Below are 7,029 nucleotides of genomic sequence, written 5' to 3'. Positions count from 1 at the left end.
TTTTAGATTTTACAGTTATCAAAGATTCCACCCTTAAAGTTGAGGAACTTGAAGAGGCAAATATGTCTTGACAGTATTAAGTTATCGGTGAAGATTATCTGCTAAAATTTCAGTTGATATGATCTTTCTCCTTATGTAGAATGATTCATTTGACAATTTAGAACAATGTTGCCTGACCATGCTTCCCTTCTCTTCCTCTCCATCTTCCTCTCTCCACCACCTCACTTTTAAATCAGTGGTTCAAGAGCAAGACCTTGAACAGTGGATGGGTATTGAGAAGAATAATGGTCTCTAGGACCCATGAGAGGATGCCAAGATAAACACAATTTGTTTAGCATATTTTTTTCTCCAGAACCATAGCCATCAATTTCCAGAGCCTTTATATAATTTCAGAACTAGTCAGAAGTCTGAGCTTTAGAGATCTTTTGGTGAAGTTGAAACAGACAGAAGATGAATGCATACAATCCTACTCTCATCACAATTTCTCACCTTGAGGCATAAGGTGATTGAATTAGCATGAACTCAAGCTATCGCATACATAAACGTACTGTCTTGAGATTTGAGATATGCTTCTCCTCCTCAGAAGAGATTTACTTCATTTATTCTCCCTGTAACTGATGAATGTTTTTCATATCCCTCAGGTATATATGGAGGCAGAAAAATGATTGATAAACATAAACTGAGATCCTTTTGCTTCTTTCTTATATTTTCACTCTTGTACATTCTGAAGAAGAATGATCAGTTTAGGCATCTAGAGAGAACAAACAAAAACATCAAAGAGGGTTAGACACAATCAATGTGAAGCATTAAAAATTATATCTCTTCATATGATTATTTACAAAATTTTCTGGTCATATGAAAGAAAATTTATGAGAACAAATTATATCCATGTGGCCATATCCATGGAACTATGTGACTAAATCTAAAATATTTTTGTAGGCTAAGGAGGTAAAATTTGAGTCATATTTTTCTCCTTTCTTTATTCTACATTCATAGTCATTTAAGAAGTATTTATTTAGAACCTTAATACAAACCACGCCCCAAGTTTGGTGTTTTCCAATAAAATGCATTCACCATTAGTGGAAACCAAATTTTATTCAATACAAAATCTGAAAAATTATTTTATCCAATTTATTAAATCAAGCAGTGTGTCACAACATTGGGAGATGGCCAGTAGAAGCTTCCTAACTAGAAATGGTCCTGTACACTATTATTAATGAACCGTCAGGATTTTGAGGTCATCATCCTCTCCCTCCCACACATTATTTAAAGGCATCTCTTTCTAAGGCTTGGTCATTCTCTTAGAGAAATAATTTAACATGTGATATCTTAACTTGGGGCAATTTCTTTGAACTCTCCTGTATTTGATTTAGTCAATTATGTGTGTCATTCCTGAGACATTGGTATTTTACTCTAATTGAAGTACATTTATTTGGGTATATACGTTTTCAATTACTGACCTCTATGTCATTTTTCAAAGATGTGGGGATTCAGTGAAGATATTTGGCCATGGGAAAAACAAACAAACAAACAAATAAACTTTTATTATATTTTGTCTATCCGTTTAAATCTTTCTTGCTTCACACAAAAAAAGTACTATTTGGGTTTATAACTACTTATTGAAGTACATTTAACATGAACTTTGAACTGTCCATTAGGCTTTGATGTAAAGTCCACATTACTGATTCAAATAATCTATAGAATACAATAAGCAGGAACTCTAAGATTAGAAGAACTCTATTATTAACAATAATTTCCAAGTCACTTATTATATTAATAATATTAATTCACTCTCTGCTAAGCCTCGTGCTAAGCTTTATGTATACCTTTTATTTAATTCCAGATATTCTGAGAGAGAGATACTACTATTTTCTCTAATTAACAGATGAAAAATTGAAGCTTAATAAGGTTTCGAATGTCCAAGAAACAGAACTGGGTTTCAAACACAGACATTCTGATTACAAATTTTATTCACTTACTTATAGAACTAAACCGCTTCATTCAAGGATTTGTTTTGCAGTGTAGTATCCAATCAAAAAGATGTACAGTACCTTCTCTATTTTAAAAATAGAAAGAATAGTGCCTTATTTCTCTGAAGAGCAGAGATCTCTCCCTCATGTATCATAAATTTATCATCTTCTCTACCAATACATATTATTTAACAATTAATTATATGTATATAATTGCACAATTTTGAATTGCTGCATCTGCTTGCAAGATGTATGACCAAAGTTTCATTTATGTTTATGTAAAATAAGGCCATAGAAAACCACCTTTTCATAAATGAGATAATTTATGCAAATCCCCTAATCTAGGGCTCATAAAAATGTCAACACACATTAACTCCTTTCCCTCAGACATCTCGAATTGCAAGTTTCTAGAAATGTTCATCAGGTATTTTCTAAAATTATGTATTGCAAAACAGTTAATTGTTTTCTGATTTTAAAAGTAATATGTGTACTTAGTAGAATATTTAAAATTAAAGGATATGTTATAAAAGACAAATACAAATTACTTGTGTACTGAGAGAAAACAGATGGCAAACTCAATCAAGGGGATTTAAGAAATCGTTTTAGAGAAATTAAGAAGTTTTCAGGAGGCTTAATATTGGGGAGTTCTTACCACCCCTATTCCTTCAAAGAGAAGTGAAGGGAATGGTTAGTATAATAGTAGCTATGTAGAGTAGGCTGATTGATAGAAGCCTTGGTCTTCATTAAATTAATGCAATGAAGCCACAATGGCTTAACAAGAATGGAATGAATTAATTCATTAATACCATCCTTCTACAAGCTCTGTAGTCCTTCCAGGATTTTCCATTGCCTGAATTCAAAAAGTAGCCAGACAGCAAGGGAACCAAGTTAAGAAAAACTTCAAGGTCAGCCTCTCAGAATAAAAAGTTAGATACAGAAGGGTAAAGAGTAGATCTAGGGAGGCTAAGAAAAGAGAGTCAGCACCCTGAATAATTTGGTCTTTCTAAATGGTAATGCAGTATTCCACTTAAGGACACTTAATAAGTTTAGTTGACATTGCTGAGAATTAGGCTCAGAATTTATTTATGCTAGCATTGTGTAGCACACAATATAAAGTGTTTCTCTAATTCACTACTTGTGTTCTTTCTTTTTATTTGTCTTAATAATTCACAATTAAGCTTCTAAGAATTTCTCTATATCCCAGCATTATAGAACTTGTCTGGACAATGCGAACAAACATGAGTACACATTAGTCACAATGCTCTTGCTTCTTGACCTTATCCATTTAGTCTGGAAAGCTCCCAACTGTCTTTATGAGCAAATCTCCAACTGCTTTAACATCAGTTGTACATTTATATTCCTTCTCCTATTCTGTTAGAGTTTTTGTGTTCTAATGACCAATACATGCTATGACTGTTGTATTTGTTGAGTTTTCTCTCTCTCTCTCTCTCTCTCTCTCTCTCTCTATATATATATATATATATATATATATATATATATATATATATATAAATGTATATATATATATACACACACATATACACACACACACAACCACACGCATATGTGTGTGTATGTGTGTCTCAGAAATGTAATCCAAACTTGTTTAAACAAAAAACTTTATTGGCTTGCATATCTTTAAATTACACAAATATAATTGAGAACAGGGTTTACTGAATCTAGAAGCGCAAAACTAATATAATTCTTTTTTTTCTTATGTGACATAAGTATAAAAAGATCTAGCTATCTAACTGAATCTATTATCTGTCTATATCTGTATTTCTAACTACATATGTAGAAATATGTTATATCTATATTTATATTTGTACCTACATCTTGCCACTATTTTTCTCTGTATTGGCTTTATTCTCAAGTGGGCTTTCTCCACATACTAAAGTCATAATGGTGACTGTTGAAAATTATAGGTGATAGTCTAATGACTCTGCAACCCAGCAGAAAGAGAAACCCTTTAGTATTTCTAGCAAAAGCCTCTATGATGATTCATATAGCCTGTCTTGGGGCATTTCACCACCACTGAATAAATCACTATAGACAGAGTCAGGGAATATTCTTACACATGAGGCATAAGTTAAAGCTGTTGATATTTTGCTTTGGTATATTTCTTTAGATATTTCATGGCATTTTTTTTCTGAGGTACATAGCTAAAAGCTAGGTTGCAGTGACATAACTCTACTAGAAGGATCTCTCAGAGGAGACATAATCTCAGTCTAGGAGGAAATGGATAACTTGTTTGAAAACAACCTAGTCAATATCCTAGGTGCAGAAGGAAGAGATAAGAATAATTTACTAAAAGACAGACAATAATCTGTAAGATGACTTATTTACTAGAAAAGATTTAAAAAGAAACAAAAGAATATTCAAAAAATATAAGCAAACCATCTTTGAAATAAAACATTTCTCCAAAACTTTTAAAAAATAAAGTGTAAAGTAAATAAAGCATGTTAACTATGGAAGCTGAAAGCAAAATGATCTTTCAAAATCTACTTTAAATCTTAAGCATTAAACAATCATTAAAGTAACAAAAGATTCTATAAATATGATTCAAATAATATTAAAACTGACACAGTGGTAGAATGGTGAGTATAAATGAAAATACAAGTCAATTCAACAGATCTTCCAAACCCAAACAATAAAACTATGATCTTGCTTATTTTGTAAACATTTACAATTATGCACATAAAATATTGCTTCCTAACCTCTTAAATTTTGTATCTGAATTCTCTAGTGCTATCTCTTTAAGGATGGTCTCTAGAAAAATTAAGTGCATATGCAACACAACATAGTCTCTAAGATTAGTGAGTTGTGTCAATCCAAAATATAAATATATCTGCTTTGAGTTGCATTAAACCAATTCCCTGAATTATTAAAATGTGTGATATAATATGTGATAGGCAATATTCTAAGCAAGATCCCAAGATTCCTGCCTTCTTATATATTGACCCTGTATGACACTCTCCATTTCAGTGTGGTGGGGCTATGAATATGATAGGCTGTCACACTCATGATAGGATACATTATATAGCAAAAGTGGAGATAATTAAGGTCCCTAATAATGTGACTATGAATTATTCAAAGGAAGCATATGCTAACCAGACCTAACCTAATCAGGCAAGCCCTTTAAAAGACAGTGTGAGGTAACAGACGAGAAGCAGCAACAGATGTGCTCTTGTTAGCCTTGCAAAAGTGAACGGCCATCTTGTGGAGAGGGCTATGTGGCAGGAAATCTAGGAGCTGAAGGTCTGTCTCACTGCTACACCATAAGACATGAAGTCTTTCAATTAACAAACAGTGAGGTTGGAAAAGTACCCTGAGCCTCAAATGAAATGCAGCTCTAGACAACACCTTGACCGTACGTGTAGCCTTGTTAGACCCCGAGCAAAGGACTGAAGTAAGAGGTGTCTAGATTCCTGACCTGTGAGAACTGTAAGATCATGCGCGTGTGTTGTTCTAAGCTGCTAAATTTGTGGTAATTTGTTACACAGCAACAGAAAACTAATAAACATGGCTTAGTCACATTTTGAAAATAGAAAGTTACTTACCATTTCCATATATAATTATTCTCATTCTCAAAATAGTCAGTGTTAAGTAGTGCAGTTACTCAGGAGCTGACTGTATGTCAAAAAGAAAGTAATCTCTTAAAAACCTAAAAATTATCTTTCTACATTTGATTTGCATTTCTCAACCCATATATATTTTTATAATCCTGAAAGTAACTGCATCATAAATTGTGTTTCTAGTTGAAAACACAATCTTGTGAGGAATTTTGAAATGAAGAAATGGAGGCTGCTCAGTAGTTCCACCCTCAGTATTGCTCCCTGTAATATCTTCACCAGTGCACCTGGTGAAGCAAATTCTCTAGGTGCTGCAGTCAAGGGATACATTGCAACTCATTCCTCACTCAGCCTCAGGACTTAACAGAGGGTTGAGAACATAAGTTAGAAAACAAAGGATTTGGGATTTTCTTTTCTTTAAAACTGTCTTCTATTAGCAATCTGATTAGCTAAGTAATTATGGATGGGGATTTCCAAAAAGAGAAGTATGCAACATACATACATCCACTACAAGGTCAAGTTATAGGTTATCCCAGAGACATCCAGAATTTCATTAGAGAAACCCAGCTTGACATTGTGTCATGTTCAATGTTCACTAATGTAAGGTGATGTCTTTGGGTGTAGGAGTGGTGAAAAGACAGACGAGTGTTTTATCTAATAATAACTCAGAGATCAATGTGAGCTAGGCCACGTACTGTTGAAAGGCAGAGAGAAAAAAATCACAACTTTGTAAGCAAGCTCCAACTTCTAGTATCAAATATTTGATATAAAAACTACTATATTTTTATTGTACATTTTTATTATATGTTTGTTTATTATACATTTTTATTATACATTTTATTTATTCAACAGATTTAGTAAATACCTACTGTATGCCAGGCACTGTTAGAAACAAAAATAACATAATGATGAAGAAAAAGTAATTTTCCAAAGGCAATTGGGGAGAAAGAGTGGGTATTTACAATATATTTCTATTAGACTGTGACCTTAAAGGCCTATATTTTCCTTCTTTTAATTTTATTATTATTTTTTTTGTACCAATGGCTCCTTAATAGAGGTTCAGACACACTGAATGTTTAATAAATGCATATTAAATGAACACATGGATGAATAGATGATCAGTGTACTCACTGTTTTTCACAGAACAAATCATAAAATCTAGTCAATAAAATTATTCTATTTCCTTGCCTTAATATATATCTTCAAATGTAATCAAACAGTAAATGAAAGCTGATGTATTAGGCTTCCATAGCTGGAGGTAAAAAAGAGAATGCTACAAAAAGCACATGTTGTTGAAGAATAAAGCAAGTTTCTCTTACAGTGAATTCTCAATTTCTCCTGGGAGCAGAAGTGGTAGCTGTGACTGGATAACAAACATTTTGGGGTACTTAATATATCCCAGGTACCGTGCCAGGAAATATAGACACAGAAATAAATAATAAGTTCCTGCCCTCAAGGAAAAACTCATACATAAACAATAGCAACTT

The sequence above is a fragment of the Pteropus vampyrus genome, unplaced genomic scaffold, assembly GCF_000151845.1.
Source record: "Pteropus vampyrus isolate Shadow unplaced genomic scaffold, Pvam_2.0 Scaffold31, whole genome shotgun sequence".
NCBI classification, from domain to species: Eukaryota; Metazoa; Chordata; class Mammalia; order Chiroptera; family Pteropodidae; genus Pteropus; species Pteropus vampyrus.
Note: the sequence above shows the minus strand (reverse complement) of the source record.